Here is a 20,644-nt window from a genome sequence, read left to right as displayed (position 1 = left end):
AGGACTTCTCCCCACTTTCAATAATGAAATTGCTATCTCTTTTTTTTTTTTTCTTCTTTTATTGTTGGGCCAACTAGTAGAGCTCTTTCATTATGTATCAGTCAGAAGTTTTAAGATCCTGCAGTACAGTGTTCTATGCTTACGTATCAGCTAATATAGATCTCCTGAAAATATTCAGCTAGTATCTTGTAAATGCCTTTGTTTTTTGGAGTACCCCATGGCTATTCTGGGTCTTCTATTAGAAATCAGTCTGGGTAGTAACCTGCCTGACTTGTGCCCCATTTGATTAATAGATTCCAAGGCCAGAAGGGAGCATTGTGATCATCTAGTCTGACTTCATGTACAACACAAGCCATAGAACTTCCCCAAAATAATTCCTAGAGCAGATCTCTTAGACGAACATTCAGTCTTGATTTAAAAATTGCCAGTGATGGAGACCCCATCACAACCCTCAATACAAACTTTCTTTGACAAATAAAAGCTCTGGATTTTCCTGTTATCAGTGCTTCTAATGCTATTTTCACATTCCTAATCTTGTGGAACAAGTCTGCATTATTAGTTATGTTGTATTGCTCCTGCAAACCATAAATTACTTTGTCTGCCTGTTTTTTGCCTTTAGTCTCTCCCTCACCCCCCAAATAACTATTGTATGAGATAATATTCCCTTGCTACTGCTTTAAAGGCCTCCCACCTAATTCCCTGGGATATATCATACATGTGATTGTCCTTAATATAATTATCAATGTGGTTTTCCATTTTATTCAAAAATTATTTGTCTTCTAACCCTATATTACCAAATCTCCAGCTTCTTTCTCTTCATCCTGAATTGGATGAAGTGCATGTTCTGAGATGTATTATTTCAATTCCTACATTAAGGATTTTGTGTAGAAGATTCTTGATTATATTAAAAAAAAAAAAATCTTTGTTGGATTACCGTAGCAACTATTCTACTATATGTTTTGGCAGGTCAGGGAAAAAAGTGAAGTCCCTTCCAATAGGGTGTAGCAAGCCTCCAAATAGCCCTCACGTCCTGTTCTATATTTGCTGATTACAGTATTTTGAGGGTTTTTTTTTATTTTACATGGAGCTTTTTGCCTCTCTCGTAGCCCATTCTACAGCAGATTATGACAACTATTAAGTCACCTGCCACTCTTACCCATGAGTTCTGGATCACTGCCAATCTTTCCAAAAATATTATTGAAGAAAAAGGTATCCTTCTCATTTGGAGCATAAATGTCATATACTTAACAGACTTACACATCCCTGCAGCAAAATATTAAGCCCTCTAAATCTATTTTGATCTTTCTATATTGACATAGGAGAGATGGGGAGACTGCTGATTTGTAAAAGTCTTTCTGGAATCCAATTTAAAAGAACACAGTTCAATAGGCAGTCCAGGTGTAGCGTCTGTTCAAGTTCTTCCATGAGAATTCCAGGGTAATCGAGGGTAAACCTGGAGACCTCAGTTTTATGGCTTAGACCTTCCCTGTTAAAGTTTAATCAGACCTGAGATTAAAAGGATGAAGCCCAAAGCTTCCTTTATATTTGAAGCGGTTGGGTGCTTACAGGCAACTCCACCATATGGGCTTTGATGAAAGTGAGCAGACAGTTTGTGATATCTGTTCAATGGAGCCTTTCTCAGAAAATACATTAAGCAATAGTCATTCAAACTATCAAGACAGTTCACAGGTAGTTTACTATGTGGAATTACAAGATTTGAGGAGAGATTAGGACAATAACATTATTACACCACAAGTCCCATCTAAATGATAATATCCCCTTCTGATCCGAGTCAATAAAATATGATGATAAAGAATTATAAGACAAGAATAGGATTTAGCATCTATAAGATAATCAGATCACATTGTTAGATTTCTAATAGGATACAGGTAAACATAGACACATTTAACATTTGCTCTTTAATTCTCTTACAATACAGGCAAACAGGTTAAAAATTCCAGTCTACTTAACATAGTTTTGATCACTGTCTACAAGGAATGGCCCTCTTTACCATTACAGTAACCATTTGATATATCCTTAATGGTTGCTTACAGGACACCTAGCTTGCTGATTATTTAACCTTTGCTTGCTCAGTGTTACAACAGCATTTATCAGCTTCCCTGCAATTGCATTCAATATCTCTAATTATAACATAAAACCTAAACCAGATGGTAAACATTCTAACTTTCTCTTTCTCTTTGTACTATATTCTGATATCCTTTATTAATAGACAGATTTTCTTAACATTTAACTCCCACATCATTATTTGTTGAAAACTACTACTCAACAATATCTTCATTGATCTAATAAAAAGAACGATTCTGTAAACTTCTGCTGAAGCAGCATTTGTCTTACAACACATAACCATTATATTTTCATCCCCATTCCTCTTCCCTGATACTGAGTGAACCCTCAGCTGATATATACTTAACTTGAGTTTCATCAGTCTAACTACTTCTTGGTCTACTTTGTTTTGGTTCAAGCACTGAAGTCAAGAACTTCTGGGTTTCTCCTAGCATGTAGAAAGTGTGGCTTGACCCATCTGATATATTTTTAGTATTACTGGGAATATTTGTGCAAATCGAAGTTTCTCTTTCCTATGGAGCTGCTTGTGGACTTCTACAATTCAACCCTTCTCTGTACACCTATAAAATAATCTTGATACAAGAATACTTGGTTAAATACTAGAATGGGTGAACTTGAGTGCCTCTCATTAAATGAGGATATTGATATAATAGGCATCACAGAAACTTGGTGGAATGAGGCTGATCAATGGAGGACAGTAATACCAGGGTACAAAATCTATCGGAAGGACAGAATAGGCCGTACTGCTGGGGGAGCAGCACTACATATGAACAAAGCATAGTCAAATGAAATAAAAATCTTAAATGAACCAAACTGTGCCATACAATATCGATGGATAGTAATGCCATGCAAAGAGCCCCAGCAGATGCAGGAGTAGAGAGTGTTGGAGGTCCAGTGCAATTTGAGTTGCCTGACCACAGTCCTACAGGCCTAGCGTAGCTTCAGTTGCTTGCTTGGCTATTCTGACCCCTGTAGCATGACCTCTTTTGGCTGGCAGAAATGAATAGGATTACTAAGTAACCTTGCAGATGACTCAGTTTCTGCATACCACGGCACATAACAAGACAAAACACACAGCATGCATGCTTGCAGCTGCACATAGATAACGGTAATGAGAACAAGTAGTTATCCTTGAACATCTGGGGGTACACTTTTTCATTGCCAAGGGGCATATTTTTACACCACCCCTTCTATCATTAGATGTTGTTTTGACGACCCCAATTATCATGGTGAGAATGGAATGTAGTTAAGAGTGAAAACTCAGTGTAGGTAATTGGTATATATGATAACGAGTAGAGAGATAATTAGGTGAAAGCTGTTTATGGAAGGGTATAAGAAGTCACTACTTAGACAAAGGGGCACGCTCCATCAACACCTGACTCTGCGGGAGGTGCTGCCGGTCAGACCAGAGGCCACTGACTCCCTGGTGGCGCCCCTGAAGAAAGCCGTTCCTATATACAGCTTTCTGAGTGACTGCTTAACTCTCCAGGCGTAGTGAGTATGATATATTGTAGTTAATTTTAGGCTTTGTATTCAACTAGTATATCTATAGAAAACCTTGCACATTTAAACCTTATTAATCTGTAAATCGAACGTACTGTGTCTCACTGGTATTCACACTGATCACTAAGTGTCCGGTATCAACAGAGTTGAGGCTGTGGAAGCAGAGCTGATGTGGGAAGTGGGAGGACAGGCAGATATAATGCCCATCTTCAAAAAAGGGGAAGAAGGAGGAGCTGGGATACTACAGACCGATCAGCCTCACCTCAATCCCTGGAAGAATCATGGAGTCAGGTCCTCAAGGAATCCATTTTGAAGCACTTGGAAGAGAGGAAGATGATCAGGAACAGTCAGCATGGATTCACCAAGGGCAAGTCATGTTTGACCAACCTTCTATGATGAGATGATTGACTCTGTGAATGTGGGGAAAGTGGTGGATGTGATATACCTTGACTTTAGCAAAGCTTTTGATACGGTCTCCCACAGTATTCTGATCAGCAAGTTAAAGAAGTATGGGTTGGATGAATGGACTATAAGGTGGATAGAAAGCTAGCTAGATCATCGGGCTCAACAGGTAGTAATCAACCAGTCTAGTTGGCAACCAGTAATAAGCGGAGTGCCCCAGGGGTCGGTGCTGGGGCCGGTTTTGTTCAACATTTTCATTAATGATCTGGAGGATGGGGTGGATTGCACCCTCAGCAAGTTTGCAGAGGACACTAAGCTGGGGGACGTGGCAGATACGGTGGAGGGCAGGGATAGGATACAATTCTAGATAAATTGGAGGATTGGTTCAAAATAAATCTGATTAAGTTCAACAAGAAGTGTAGAGTCCTGTACTTATGACGGAAGAATCCCATGCACTGCTACAGACTTGGGACTCACTGGCTAGGCAGCAGTTCTGCAGAAAAGGACCTGGGGGTTACAGTGGACAAGAAGCTGGACATGAGTCAACAGTGTGCCCTTATTGCCAGAAAGGCTAACAGCATATTGGGCTACATTAGTAGGAGCATTGCCAACAGATCAAGGGAAGTGGTTATTTCCCTCTATTCAGCACGGGTGAGGCCACATTTGGAGTACTGTGTCCAGTTTTGGGCCCCCCACTACTGAAAGGATGTGGAAAAATTGGAAAGAGTCCAGCGAAGGGCAACAAAAACGATTATGGGGCCGGAGCACATGACTTATGAGGAGAGGCTGAGGGAACTAGGCCTGTTTAGTCTGCAGAAGAGAAGAATGAGGGGGAATTTGATAGTAGCCTTTAACTACCTGAAAGGAGGTTCCAGGGAGGATGGAGCTAGGCTGTTCTCAGTGGTAGTAGATGACAGAACAAGGAGCAATAGTTTCCAGTTGCAGTGGGGGAGGTCTAGGTTGGATACTAGGAAAAGCTTTTTCACTAGGAGGGTGGTGAAGCACTGGAATGGGTTACCTAGGGTTATCTATCTTTAGAGGTTTTGAAGATGTGGCTTGACAAAGCTCTGGCTGGGATGATTTAGTTGGGGTTGGTCCTGCTTTGAGCAGAGGGTTGGACTAGATGACCTCCTGAGGTCTCTTCAAACTTTAATCTTCTATGATCTGATATGAGATCTCCTGCAGGGGTAGAGCCAAAATCACCTTAACAAATTTGGGAGCATTGGCAACACTAAATTGGCCACACGCATCCACTGGGATGGGCAGGGGAGTTCAAACATCAAAAGATAAGATTATATTGCGGTTTTGGTTTCTATTTCTATTTTTTTACTTTCATGAGTTCGCAGCCTTTGGGGTTGGCAATACTGCTATGTATATGCCAGTGTTTAGGTAAATGGACCTCTCAGCCCTCCAGTGCTTCTGACACTATCCCAGTGGGTGGGAGCCTTCAGTCCACTCATCAGCTTCTTTGCTCCTGCCTCCTGCCTTATTCTTACTGGCTGTCTGCTCTTTGGGAATAGGGCAGTATCATCAAGCTGGGAGCTTTACTTGCCACATTCACTGTGATGAGGGAAGAGGAGAGTGGGAGCTTACCAAGTCTGCTTCCTCACTCTGCCATGACAGTCACACCTATCAGCTTGATATGTTAATACATGTATAGACACGCATGGACAGGCAGCATAGTCTAGTGGATGAGGCCCTGGGCTGGAACTCAGAAAATAGGGGTTATCTATTCCCAGCTGTGCCACTGATCTGCTATGTGGCCTTGGGGAAGTCCCTTCCCCTCTGTGCCTTAGTTTTCACTCCCAACCATTGTCTATTTAGACCCTGTAAACTCTTTGGGGTAGAGACTGACTCTTACTGTGTGTATGTGCAGCACCTAGCACAATGGGGCGCTGAGTTCATTTGGGAGCTGTACATGCTACTGTAATACAAATAGAACCACCATAGGTTTATTAGTATCAGTCTATTAAAGCTTGATCCATCTTTAATGTTATGTGAACCATGTTTCTGCAGAGATGGTTCACATAGCTGTTGGATTGGCTCAGTCACTATGAATTCAAAATATTTGTGGCATTTTAAAAATTATTTTCAGAGATTATATCATTGATGAGGCTCTGAGGGTGGGAGTTCCAACTGTTGCCCAAGCAAAGCATGTGGATGCACAATGAGCTACTATGCAGTGGAAGCAACCCCGGGGATAAGGGCAGATTGCAGTAGAATCCTTGGGATCCAGGCTCCAAGGTTAGAAGGGTCCTGGAGCAGGCACTGAATCAGAGACTGATTATCAGGCAGCAGCGATTGCAGCAGGCTGTTTGGTTGCTGGAGCAGAATGAGTGGGCTGATTCACATGGAAGGAAGATCAAGGATTTAAGAATAGAAGGATAACAAGAATCCCCATAGGTAGGGGAGGGGGGAAATTTTGAGGAAGGATCTGAAACTACGGTAGATCCACTCCCACCCTTCCATTTGGCCTTAATCTGTCATCCTGCTTAGTTTGAGTCTGTGAGACTTCATGTTCTTCTTCGAGTGCTTGTGTATGTCCATTCCATTGTAGGTGTGTGTGCACCTCCCTTTCTTCCCTTTAACAGAACCTGTAGGGCTGGCTCCAGCCCCACCTGGAGCCCCGCGCACATGCCGCGGGATATGAGGCGCTGCCAGCCCTACGCCCCCTCAGTTCCTTCTTTCTGCCTGTGACAGTTGCTGGAACTGCTATGACTTGCATCGCAAGTGTTCTCAATCACTTTTGTTCTCCTTGATCGTTTGTTGTTTGTCTTAGGTAGGTAGATTAGTCCTTAAGTGTTGTTAATAGTGGTAGTTAGTCACTTAGGATAGTCCTGGCTGGGACTTTGCCGGGAGCGGGGCATGCCCTGGTCACTGGGCTTCAAACCTTGTGCCTCCTGTGGGAAGGCCTTTCCACTGAGCAACCCCCATGATCATTGCCTAAAGCACCTGGGGGAAGCTTATTGTAAAGAAAAATACAAGATTTGTAAGGTTTTCAGACCTCAAACCCAAAAAGACAGAGATCCACTTGAAAGCCTTACTAATGGAGGCAACACTCAGACTGGCCTCCGAACCAACCCGTTCTACCTCGGTACGGAGTGTGGCATCGGTACAGAGCATGCTGTCAGCACCGGCCCCACCTCAGCACCGGACTTCTTCCTCTCTGTCGAGGAAGAAGCAGCAAAAGCAGCATGCAGAGCGAGGCCGTTCCCCTGCACCATCCAAGAAAGCAGGGTCTAGCACAGGGACACACCGAGGTCAGACAGTGAAGACTTGCTCACCACTACCGGAGCCTATGTCTCCAACCAGAGATCCACCCCCGACTCCTGGGGGTGGGAGGGCGTCTCTGCACCTGCCGGTGCCATCGACACCGGAGGCGTTTCATGCAGCATGGACCTTGTTGGCCTTGCCCACGTCGCCCCGGCCTCTGCCCAGAAAGAAGGTGTCGGTGTCGCAGGGGAAGCCCACGTTGGGACCCCCTGGTTGGCTTAGGCAATCCCTGAAGCCTGGGGGATGATCTCCAACAGCCCGGTCACTCTGAGTGGAAGGGTCAACATAGCACCATTCCCCGAGAAGTCGCTCCGGGTCACAGTCACTGGAGCACCCCGCATCAGTGGGGCAAGGAGCAAGGTTGCTCTCTTAGCACTGGGCTAAACTCATTCCAGGAGGTGGCACCTGTCTGGGTCGCCTGCAAGAGGCCACTCCCCAGAAGGAAGTCGGCACCTCTCCCTGGCACCAAAGATTTTGCCCGCACCAGCGCGGCGCAGAACCCAGTTGCCAGAGGCAGACTCGGCACTGAGGAGGAAGCAGTGCCATAAGTCATTGGTGCCCAGGCACCACTCCAGACATTCCAGTTCACAGTTGGAGCATGATTCCCCAAATTGGCACCGGTCGCGGCACTGGCACCGCAGCTCCTCCTCATCACGACTGCCGCCACCGAGAGGTTGTTCTCCAGAGTGCTAGAGCACCCACAGATCAGGTCATCACTCCCCCTCCACGCGGCACTGTACAGCAGAGCCTCCAATGCAGCCCCACCATGGTCATCTAAGAGTGAGTTGGTGTCCTCATGAGAGGACAGCCACTGGGAGAGTCGTCACTGCCAGCAAAAGATGCTGGAGCACCCCTCTGCTCAGGCAGCCCTGGGATGGCCTCAGGCAGTGGCCGCCCCAATGGCTGTATTGGGGACCTTGGGGGTTTCCATTAGGGCCAGGTACGCAGTCGTTCAGGTCATCTGGGGTGCAGTCTACACTTCACGGCATGGAGGCTCCATGGCTGAGCGCAGACGAGCGAGCCTGTTCAGCGCAAGCCCTGCAAATCCTGCTGGGTAACAGGAAACCTTCCACAAAGGTCACGTATCAGGCAAAATGGAAGCAATTTACCTGTTGGGCAGAGTCCCAGGGAATTTCACCTGTGGTGTCACTGATACAGGTGATCCTGGAGTACTTGTTGCAATTAAAACTCCAGAGACTAGCCGTGGCCTCCCTGAAGGTTCACCTAGCAGCTATATCGGCATTCCAGCAGCCTTGGGGGGAGATCAGTTTCTCCCACCCTAAGACAATTAGGTTCCTGAAAGGGATGGAGAGGTTCTATCCTCAGGTCTGTGACCCGGTGCCTCCCTGGGATCTCAGCCTGGTCCTCTTGCGGCTCACGGGGCCCCCCTTCAAGTCCATGGCTACATGCCCTTTACTGCTGCTGTCTTGGAAGGTGGCCTTCCTGGTGGCCATTACCTCAGCAAGGGGAGTCTCCGAGATTAGGCTGCTGACCTCGGAGCCTCCTTATACTGTGTTCTATAAAGACAAAGTTCAGTTGCGGCCACACCCGGCCTTCCTGCCTAAGGTGGTTTCCCAATTTCATTATAACCAAGATATCTTTCACCCCTTGATTTTTCCCAAACCGCATGGTTTGGAGGAGGAGAGGAGGTGGCATATGCTAGATGTTACACGGGCGTTCGCATTCTACATCGAGTGCATGAGACCGTTCTGGAGATCTATGTAACTCTTCCTCGTGGTGGCTGATTGGATGAAAGGCTTACCTGTTTTCACCTAGTGCATTTCATCGTGGATAACTTCCTGCATCAAGTCCTGCTATGAGCAGGAGAAGGTGCCGCTTCCAGGGATAATTACAGCCCACTCAACCAGCACTCAAGCTTCGTCCACAGCCTTCCCAGCGAGAGTGCCTGTGCAAGACATCTGCAGGGCTGCCCCCTGGTCATCTGTACACATCTTCACGTCCCACTACGCCAGCGTCCAGCAGGCGCGGGACGACGCAGGCTTCGGCAGAGCAATGCTGGAGGCAGCTCATCCGTAACTCCGGCCCACCTCCAAGGTATTGCTTGTGAGTCACCTACAATGGAATGGACACAAACAAGCATTTGAAGAAGAAAAGTTGGTTACTTACCTTGTAACTGTTGTTCTTCGAGATGTGTTCCTCATGTCCATTCCATGATCCACCTCCCACCCCACTGCCGGAATTGACAGCAAGACTGGAACTGAGGGGGCGTAGGGCTGGCAGCACCTCATATACCACGGCATGTGCGTGGGGCTCTAGGGGATGTCGGAGCCAGCCCTATGGGTACTGCTAAAGGGAAAAAAATTCCGGTAACCATGCACAGAAGCGCACACACCTACAATGGAATCGACATGAGCCACACATCTCAAAGAACAACAGTTACAAGGTAAGTAACTATCTTTTGCCATGGGGAGACACATAGTCTCCTGCTAGTGGGAGCAATTTGACTGGTGCTGTATGCCATTTTTCCTAACAGCTTCAGAAGTAAAGCATGAGCACAGAGGCTAACTCAGGTTATAGTGAGGAAAACAGTTGTCCCCAATGAAAGGCTTAAGTGAAAAATGAGACCTCACTCAATTAGTCTGATCTCCTGAGTCCCTCTCTGGGGATTACAAGATTCTTCTTGGTTTATCTTTATTTGGGACAATGTATGTTTAGAAGCCTGCTTTCTTTGACAGATAAAGGAAACAAGTTTTTTTAAAATTACAATTACATCAATATTTTATTAATGCCAGCAGCAGAACTGATCAATCATAGTTGTACTGTAATGAACAGGGAGTGAATGGCTGTACTCTATGGGATAGATTCAGAAGTACACAAATGTCAGCCGCTGTATGCCAAATAGCTAATAGAGACTATGTACAAATTGTCAATTGTGACAAATTTGCTGCCGTCTGATTTTTTTTTTTTTTTTTTTTTACGGTTTGATTGAGCAGCAGTGAAGACATGCTCAATCAATCCGGAAGTCGATTTAATATAACCACCTCCCAAAAAAACCTTGCACTGCATCGACGGGAACGCACTTACCATTGGCACAGCGCAGTGAAGACACCATGCTAAAGAGAAGTTAAAGTCGATGGGAGTTACGCAAACTATGCAGCGTCGACTGCCGCTGAGTTTTGCCGGCAGTGTAGACCTGCCCAGAGAGTCTCTTTTAACTCAAGCAGTATAAATTGGATTTTGGCTATAGGGTTGGTTTGTTTTGAACAGGAGGATCTGAATTCTATTCACCCTGACATAAGTGCTGGGGGTGCAAGAACACTCTTTGGTTCTCGTAGTGGTTTCCATTATATACAGGATTTACATTTTGGTTCAGTGGCTCTCAGCACCCCCACTATACAAACTGTTCCAGCACCTATGTCATGGTAGGCAGCAAAGGGACAGTTGTCAAGGCCTAGGTAGCTATATGTTGTTTGTATCTTAAATTATTGATGTTAAAAATTGAATTTCATTTTCATCATTTATGCTGTTTGTTGGCATTCTGCCTTTCACATACTTGGCGGTATAACTAGACAACACAGTTCCACTTTCTGGTTCTCCTGGCATAGCACCATGTGGCAGTGTTTGTGCTGCATGCATTATGGGGAAATGGTTACATTTTACAAAGCTGAGTTGCAGTGTTGATCTTTATTAAATTATCTCTGTTGCCACCGTGTTTTGATAACTTCCTTTCAGTAAAGATGGGCTCAATCTTGCAATGTTTGGATTTGGATCTGAGTTCAAAATTCACCAAAGGGCTGGAGTTTTTAGGTCTATAGTTCTGGTTTCAGTTAATCTCTGCCTCTTCAGACAGAGACCTATATGGGAAAGCTCGAAATCACTAGAGTGACTCAAGAGAGGCTTGGGAGGTGGGGAATAACAGAGGAAAGAACAAGCTTTTTGAAGCCCAGCACTATGGTAAATCCAGAATTACCTCCTCAAACTTCACCAACACTTCAGGCAATGTGTGAGCCCAACCTGCTCCAAGGGCTTGTCCACAATGGGGATTTTTCCACAAGTGAACTACACTAACATAGCTGCATCGGTGCAACCCCCTAGCAGAGATGCTGTTGACCTATGTAAAAAGTGACTTGCATTGGTAAGTCGCACCAGTGCAAGTGACTTTACACCACTGAAGTGCATTTATACTCAGGGTTTGTACTACTGTAGCTACAGTGATGTAGTACATTGGTGCAAAAATCCTCTGTGTAGTTCCATTAAAACATTACTGGTGTTTGTGTATTGAAGAAGTGGTAATTTGAGAGAAAACAAGCAAGACTCTTTGTCAACACAAATGAGACATTTATGGGAATGGGTAAACAATCTTGGGAAACATCTGGATTCTTTGGGGAAAAATGTTTGCATGTTCAAAGTTTTGTTCATTCAAAAAGATTCAGAAATGGGATCCTGTCATTCAAATACCTTTTGCTGCCTACGTGATAGTTAATGGATCAGTCTGTAAAAATCATGCTGACTGAATTGTTCCTCTGCATTGACTGGTATGCTGAGAAGGTTTGGCTAATATCTCACTGGATTTCAGTAATTTTCAGTGATAGAAAAGCACCCCAAGATATAGTACTAAATATTGCATACCATTTTAGGATGCTGGGCATGGAATAACTTTCCATCACTATCATAATATCCTGAAAATAAGGTTGTGCTGCTGAAAGTTCTGTTTTCCCCAAGACAATGTATACACTGTTTGCAAGCTTTTTGAAATCCAGAATAGGACTTTACCATTACAGTTCAAGCTTTAGTGGCTTGACTCATAAAAAGCTGGGGCCTGAGAATTTTCTTTGTTTTTGTGAGTGGACAGAACCCAAACCTGGTGCATCTGAGCTGTGTGGAAGAGAGGAATGCTTACTCTGTGATCCTCTGGAAACCCCTCTGGGAATGTGTTGCAGGTTTCAAATTCCAAGGGTGAGGGGATGGCTGCTGTCTGAGACATTCTTCCCTGCCTTTACCCTTGCCTTTAGCTCTGTGGGGGTAATTTACATACGATTATGTGGACCCAGCCAACATTTTTTTATACTGTATTGTATCCTATTCTAACTAAATCCACCTAAGGAGGAATTTGGGGCAGTGGCTGTTCAGAACCACATGAGAGCACGGCTCCTGAAGTAATGAGGAAGGACAGGCCCAGCGTTTCAAGATCTGAAAATAGAGTACAGAGGAGCCTCTTCCGCCTCCAATAAAAAGATAAGGTGGAAGCCTGTGAGTTGAAGCCAGTCATGGAGTTTCTTGTCCTCTATTCAGGTTTTTCCTGTTCAAGGAAGAATTGGACTCGTGATCATTAGCACATTTCTTTCAAGTAGGACTAGGGCTTTGTACATGTTCTCTGGGATGTTGCCATAATTCTGAAGCACTTTCTGTAATCTCAGTCATGATTTCTTGTTTCTAAATATAAATTCTGGTCACAATGGAGGGTAGATAAGAACACTTCAGTCCAGGTTTGTGTACATTCCAATGTTATTTGTCTTTACTGGAGGAGCAAATAATACTTTGCCTAAAAATAAAGTTGTTGTATTTTGTTAAGGCCTCTCTTGGTAACTTGACGTAGGATGTGTTTCAAGAAGTCCCAGAAAAGAATATCATAGAAATACAATAACGACTGAGCTCTGCAAGAAACCAAAGCAGTCACAGGTACTTGGTCATGTGACTCTGTCAGGTCACATTGGGAAGCAACATTTTAGTTTTGTAAAAACAAGATTTTACAAAACCTAAACTTAATAGGAATATTTTTTTTTCTTTTCATTCTACAAATTGTTTTTTAAAATAAATCAATATTCCCCTGCAGTATTTGGAACCCAAGCATGACAACATTGGATTATGTGATGGGGTATATATCGTCATCCTGCCTTTAAAAGGGTTTGTGTGGGATGAGAGGCCAATTAACTCACTGGCTACACCTGGAATGTGGACCAGCCCCAATTAAAAATGAGTCCCAGCTGGGAGAAGAGCGGTGTGGTTGCTATAAAGGCAGGGACTCTGGAGCAGAAGGGCGCTATAGGGAGAGAGGGAAGAATTTTACAGTGTCTCTGGGAGTAGAAAGTGGAGAGATGGGCATCAAAAAGGAAGCCCAGGGGAAAGTTAGCCCTGGGATCCTCTCCTGAGTAGCAAAGTCTGGCAAGAAGCCAGGAGAGACGCAGAGGAGCCACCAGAGTGGAGATAGCTCAAGGAGGTGGTCAACGAGGAATAGAAAGGGATGGAAGGGCAGGCCTGAGGGGGGCAGAAGTTGGTTTAAATTGACAGTTTAATTTGAGATTTATTAGTGGATTCCAAGAGGGAGCCCCATGAGTCCTAGCCCTGAAAAAAGGGTGAATTTAAAGAGACTGTTGGAAAGGCCTGTTCACAGGCTTAGTAGAACGGAGACCAGGGAGGTAACAACAAGAAGTCTGGTGCAGTGAACCTTGACTGTCCATCCTACAGTCCCTAGTCTGGAAATTAGTGCATAGGCTGGGCCTGGGTTCTCCTACCCAGATCCCACCCACTGGTAAGGTGGCATGAAGATCCAGAGAACGAGGTGGACGTTATAATATTTGTTGGACTTTCTGTTGCCCCAGGAAGCCTATGGACCAAGTCATGCCACCATGGGATTGGACTGACCATCCGCAGGGGGTGCTAGAGAGAGGAGCTCCTAGGCCAGGCCCACCTATGAGGGAGCACGCCAGTGATGAGTCCACCCTTCTACACAGTAGGTGAGAATCTGCAAGAGAAACCGATTGAAGTCTGACTAGAAACAAAATCAACTAGAGAACAACAAAACAAGAAAATGCCAAAAACTAAAGCTTGAGGAGAGAGCCCAGTATGTGTGTCTCCTGAGAGTCTAATCTAGACTGAAAAGAAAACGGCAGCCTGTCACAGATACACAGGATGAACTTGCCTCTGACAGCCTTTCTGGGAGGATACGCCTTTTAGTGCTAGGCCTGACTTTTTGGATCTCTGGCTTCAGCATCGTTGTTTCTCACCATGGCTCCTTCAGTGAGTCCAAAAGAGTTTGAACCCCTGTTGGAGACTTTACTCCTTTAGGAGCAATGCAATCCGCAGATGTTTGAAGTGACATGCGACAGCCTTTTTAAAGAATACAGCATTTATTTTAGTCAACTGGAATACAGTATGTATGGTTCTCTGCTTATAATGGGAAAGGAAATCTTACATGCCTGGACATGCTGGCAGCAGAACCTGCCTCTCTTGCCCAAAAATGTCTAGGATTTAAAAGTCTGCTCACACTTCAGTTCTTTGTTTCAGTTGCTCTGTTTTCGCATGTTCTGTGTCTCTTGGCTGGCAGTCATTAGTGACCAGTGCTTAGTCTTTCATTGTCTCTCCAAGATACCTCCATGTACAGGTTCTTGATAGTTCATCCCAACCCAGATGTGCCTATCTGACCAAAACCCCTCTTATTCCCCTGCCCCAGGAAATACATTACCTACTGGGAGGGAAGGAGGAGTTAACAGTACAAAAGTGAGTGGGGGAAACTGAGTCCTACTTATTTTTCATAAAAAATAACAGAGGCTTTTTGCACATTGCAGAGACCGGCTATGTGGAGAGAGTCTAAAGTTACAGTATGCAGAATACAAAGGTGTAAGTCCTGCTTTGAAACATTATTGGCATATCCTTTTGGGTCACTTCATTTAACTTCTTAAACCACTGAGAATGGTGCATACTGGTATTTTAAGAGGCTGGCGTAAAATTCTCCATGGATATGTTGCTTGCAGTGGATAATGTAAACAAACCGATGCACAGCAAATTTAAAAAAAGCAGAGCCTACTAGATGCGTTTGCAGAGCAAATGCTCCTGTTTGAATTACAATTCCCTGTGCAGTGAGGACATACAGTTCTATCCACTGCAGTAATTCCCTTCCAACAGATTGCATCCAACTCCTAAAATATACCAGTGTTGAAATTCTTTTGCAAGGTAAGAAATGCTGCAATCTCTCTAAATATCAAATTGATTGTTTTTGTGTTTATTTTAGACAATAGCAGCTATAACCATTAATACACCATTGCAAATGGCATTGGTTCAGACTGGACAGATCTTCCTTCTTCAAGTATGGTTAATATTTCAGCAGGAGACTAGGTTCTTTTAAGACAGAGACAGGTACCTGATCTTGCTCAAAGGGCAGGTTGTTTGGAATGAATCAATGTGTCTAAAAAGACAGTATATGCTCTGTGGAAAGGAAATAAAGAGGCTGGAACAAAACCACTAGATGTGAACAACCCTGAACTTTGGGATGTTTGAAAACTACATCCAGATCCACATTCTGTGTAAAATCCATCCCCCTGCATCAAGTCGTGGTATCTAGTATAATAGAATGTGGTAATTTAATTAGCTACATGTTCTTATTAACACCTTCCATGTGAGGATCTCAAAGCACTTTAAAAAACATTAAGTAATCTCTCACATTTCTAAAATGTCCTAGTGTCATGCACTGAGGTGTTGTCAGAATTCATATCCAGAACCCCTGATTCCAGACTCTGTCACTAGACAATTTGCCTTTTAAAAACAAAATATTGCCATTCATGTAAAAATGCAGGTAAGATTTCAATTACGTGCTCTAAAGGTATAAAATATTGAATATCCCAGTATGTACCTATATCTTGTGTTGCACTAAAGGTCAGAATGTTGATAGGGAAGACAAGATCAGATATTCAAGGTAGCAGTGTGAAAAATGCTCAAATAACTTCCCCCATCCCCAAAATCTTCCTAGTAAAATTCTCATTGATGTCAGTGTAAGCAGGATTTGATTTCAGAAGAAAATAAGTATTTTGGAATGTTTAGTGCTCCGAATAAAAATGAAAATCCCATGTCACTAAAACAATAAGTGCCCTTAATATAATTAAAGTTAAAATTAGGTTCAGGGAAAATCCCCAAAATAGAAATACAAAGAGTTTATGCTTCCACGAAGTAAAATATGGAAAATTAATGTATCACTGCCAAATTCTGCCTTCAAATACACAAACATTACTTTGATTGACTGAGGGTAGTCTTCAGGCTTCATTGTGCACAACACATTGTGGAAATGAAATGAATGGAAAACACTGAAAAGGTAAATTAAATGGAGCTCAAGATGGAAATATTTGGCAAGCAAAAAATGACCAATTACCTTGTTTAAGTTGAGGGAGTTAAAGCTAAGACACAGTAAAACATATGAAAAACAGGATCAATGCAACAGCAGAAAGTTAGAGAAGTTTACAAAAAAATAGGGGAGAGTGTGGGGGGAGACAGAAAATGATCAACAAAGCCACAAGCAAAAATGATGGGAAGGCAACAAAAGATGTGAAGATAAACAAAGGATTTTACAATTATGTCAAGAACAAAAGGTTTGTGGGAGACAGCTGAAGCCTAGGGGAAAAGAGAGAGGAAGTTGGTCATGGAAGAAGCAGATAATGCTGGGAAACCGAAAATTTTCTTTGCCTCAATGTTCACCAGGATGAATAGGGGAAACTTGCCAGAATCAGAAAGGCATTTCCTGAGGACAGAAAATGAAGAATTACTAAAACTAAGGGTCTCACCAATAGCAGGTGAAAAAGACATTAGAGCAACTAGAGAGAATGAGTTCCCACAGAAAACGGCCTGCATCCCAGACTCTTAAGAGATGGTAAATGAAGAAACCAAGAGAAGAGATCTATAACGCATTTCTAAGAATGGGAGAGGCACTTCTGGGACTAGAGAGAGCCTAGTGTGATATGTACACAGGAAAGGAAGAGACTGTGGGCATGTCTACACTGCCCACAGGAGCCAGCCTTCTAGCCTAGGCCAACAGACTGGAACTTGTGGGACTTGCACTACCACACTAAAAATAGCCATGTAGACATCGCAGCTCAGGCCGGCGCCTGAATTGCAGGAATGGGGATGGGCTTCAGAGTCCAAACTGCAAATTCAAAGCCCTGTCTATGCAACTATTTTAACAGTGTTAGCATAAGCCCTGCAAGCCCAAATCTGTGGACTTGAGCTGGGAGGTTTGTTGTGTAGATGTATCCATAAGGGCTCCTACACAATACCTTCACTTAGCTGTCCTCCTCTCCTGCTCCCCCACTTAGTGTTTTGCTTTAAAGCCTTAAAGGCCTTAAATCAATGTTGGATCCTTCTATTTCCTCTCAACAAAGGAGATTAGGAAGCTTGCTTGGTTCCGCTCAGTCAATGGAGCGGGGTCTGAAGACCTTTGAACTCTGCACTCAGAGCTAGCATCCTAAATCCTTGTTAGCCAAAAGCTTCAGGTGTCATCTGATCAAGGCTGTATTGTGTTTCTGAGGACAACCTTGCATTTACAAACCTGTACTCCAGTCCTCCAGAATGGGGAAAGGTTAGAGAGCATTAATTAAGGACAAGAACTAGGGCCAGCTGTAGGTTGCAGATTTATGATGAGGGAGAGAGACACAGTCCTGGGGGATGCATATGAATTTATTGGAGAAAAGGTACTGGATTTTGTCAGCCCTGGAGAATAATATTCTCTATTTAACACAGAACAAGTACCATACAGGCAATAACAGAGCAATCTCCCCCTTCCTCCCATGCCATTCTGCCCATATGCCTCAGCCCTGATTTGGAGAAAGCACCTCTAGGAACGCAGAACATAGGACTGGAAGGGACCACTTGGGGCATCGAGTCCAGGCCCCTGCTGTTACAGGCAGCCCCGTCATATGATCACTCAGCGTTAAAGGTGCGTGCAAGCGGTCTGGTTTATCCTGTGTCCAGTTCCAACAACTATGCATAACAACAAGAGCTTAACAGCACCCTGCCTAGACTCTCTGTCTGGGAAACTCAGCCCTTAAAGGCACACTCACCATATCTTCCCTTCCAAACCAAAACTTAATAGCAATTACACTTAACACCCTATATCAATATACGTAACACAAAATTACAAACACTTAGTACATCTATTTATTAAGCTGGTTATAACAATGTCCTATTTTAGCCTTTGAGGTGCCCTGAGTTATCACTTGGACCTGCAGGGTCCCCTGGAACCTCAGCAGTACTGCTGTCAGTAAGCAGCAAGTCCACGTGTTTTCATTGTTCCATGTCCTGGGTCTCCAATACCTCAACCAGCTGTGGTGGTTGCTTTTCTGAGACCCTCTTTGGCAAAACAGTAGACTCAATGCCTCTTATTTCCTTCCCTTCTGATATTTGGAGGAGGCGTCATCTATTTTTCCACAGTACGTGGCTGGCTGGGATGACAGCCTCATATGGCTGCAGGGCAACCTCTTGTGACACTACTGCTGTTGGCAACCATTGATTCCCTATAAGAATGGTGCACAGTACAGCTTCATTTTCATGAAGTGGTGGCAGCTCCTGTGACCCCCAAATCATACTGGGTTTTTTTATTTTATTTTGCCTTATCTGTCTCTCTATACATCTGAGTCCACAGTGACTCCAACATCAGTTTCTAACAGAGCAGGGAATCTTGTTTTCAGTTTTCTGTTGAATAAAATGTCAGCAGGTGACAACCCGTGTTTCATTGATGCTGTTCTGTCATTTAAGAGTACTAAAGATCGAGCAGACTCAGACTCGTTATGCTTTTTCAGTAGGTGTTTTATTATTTTGACAGTTTTCTAGCAAGCTATGGAATTGGGAATAATGGAGCCTAGCAGTTACAAGTCTGTAGCTATGTCTACAATGGAGACAATACAGCAGCACAGATGCACTGCTGTAAGGTCTCCTGCATAGCTGCTCTATGCCAACAGGAATGAGCACTTCCACTAGCATAATTAAACCACCCCCAACAAGCGGCGGTAGCTGTGTTGTGGGAGAGCATCTTCCACTGACCGAGCACTGTCCACACTGGTGCGTCTGTTGGTGAAGTTTATGTCCGTCATGGGGTATGGTTTTTTTCACACCCCAACCAACAAAACTTTTACATACAAAAATGCTAGTGTAGACATAGCCTAAACCTATTCTTTGCTGCAGACTACTTAAACTCATGCCCATTCAAATGTGGCCCATTGTCAGATATCACTATGTCAGGTGGACCATATCTAGCAAAAAAGATTTGATATGCACAAATGTGCCTGCCACAAGGGCAACTACTTTAGCAGCATTGACTGCTCCTTTGTGACATAGCAAGACCCATAGGGCTATCAATACACCCCAGTACTGGTACCTCCTAGAACCTCTGAAAGGGGATAGGACATTACAACCATCTTAGTACCCCAACAGCTAAACCTCACCACTCAGTACTGACTCCAGGTGAATGATATCAGAGTCCTCCATGCCTTTCCAGGTTCCTTTCTTCAGAGGATCTTATCTCTGATGAACCTGAATCACCTGTTATGGGAGGACCTACCAGCACCACCTTCACGGAACTGCCACAAAAGCAACAGGTTGTAACTGGTTTAAACCTCCAGGCTTTGGTATAGATTAGACCATTCGAGCCCCCACCACCACCCAACCTTAGTTCAGAGGAAGACTCCTCGGACTCAGAGATGTTGCTACAGGGATCCACCCTGGTACTGTACTAATCTATTCCCATGAGCCCCTTGTATGAAGATGAGCCTGGGGAACCAACTAGAGGCCACTGAAATAGGGTTCTATTCCAATTACTTCTTGGTTCCCAAGAAAGGCAGAAGGTGGAAACCAATTCTCAACCTTAGGAACTTGAACAACCAACTTCAGAATGATGGCACTAGCCACCATAATTCCAACCTTAGACTTTGGAAGCTGGTTCACTGCCCTCAACCTTCAGGATGCCTACTGCCATGTAGCCATCCACCCACCACACAAGTGTTTCCTAAGATTTGTGATAAGGGCAGATCACTATCAATACTGAGTTCTCCCCTTTGGACTCTCTGCATCCTTGAGGATGTTCACAAAGATTCTCTCAGTGGTAGCAGCTTGTCTATGTCAATGAGGAATATCAGTGTTCCCATGTCTGGACAACTGGCTTCTCAGGTATCTGTCACTTCAAGATGTCCAGGAGACCATATCCAGAACATTAACATTATTCCAGCCTCTCGGCATCTGCTTCAGACAAAACAGCTTTCCTATCTCAAGTTCAGAGAATAGACTTTATAAAAGCGATTCCAGATTCCACAACAGCAAAAGCCTATCTACCCAGGGAGAGATTCTCCACCCTATGCAACCTATTCTCAACATTACAGTGCAGCTCACAAACAACAGTAAGTACCTTCCTACGTGTCTGCCTCCATGTATGTGATTCCTCATGCAAGGATGCACCTCAGATGCCTCCAGAGATAGATAAGAACAGCGTATACCCCAAACAGACCCAGCCTCTCCAAATGTATCACAGTGCCTCGAAAGGTGTTAGACTCCCTTACATAGTGGAAGAATCCAGAGAAAGTCTATGTTGGAACTCCATTCTTGCATCCAGCAACTTCAAAAATTCCTGCAACAGATGCATCTCTGTTGTGACGGGTAGCTCACCTATGAG

General features: G+C 44.1%; 1 long non-coding RNA gene across 2 annotated transcripts in view; it reads left to right on the top strand.

The window, feature by feature from the left end:
- The window catches only part of LOC137164152 (uncharacterized), a 48,658-nt gene extending 33,213 nt beyond the window's left edge, over positions 1 to 15,445 (top strand). The window contains exons 3-5 of one of the 2 annotated variants that reach the window (XR_010922954.1): positions 13,824 to 13,958; positions 14,790 to 14,841; positions 15,233 to 15,445. This is a non-coding gene — a long non-coding RNA (uncharacterized lncRNA). Of the gene's footprint in view, positions 1 to 13,823; positions 13,959 to 14,789; positions 14,907 to 15,232 lie in introns of those variants that run through there. The other variant, XR_010922953.1, reaches the window with a different exon arrangement.
- Positions 15,446 to 20,644: the final 5,199 nt, after the last annotated feature.

This window comes from Emydura macquarii, unplaced genomic scaffold (assembly GCF_026122565.2).
Source record: "Emydura macquarii macquarii isolate MOO-44397 ecotype Brisbane River unplaced genomic scaffold, CSIRO-AGI_Emac_v2 contig_2676, whole genome shotgun sequence".
Lineage (NCBI taxonomy): Eukaryota > Metazoa > Chordata > Testudines > Chelidae > Emydura > Emydura macquarii.
The sequence above is the reverse complement of the archived record's forward strand: the minus strand, read 5'-3'. Positions and strand labels throughout refer to the sequence as shown.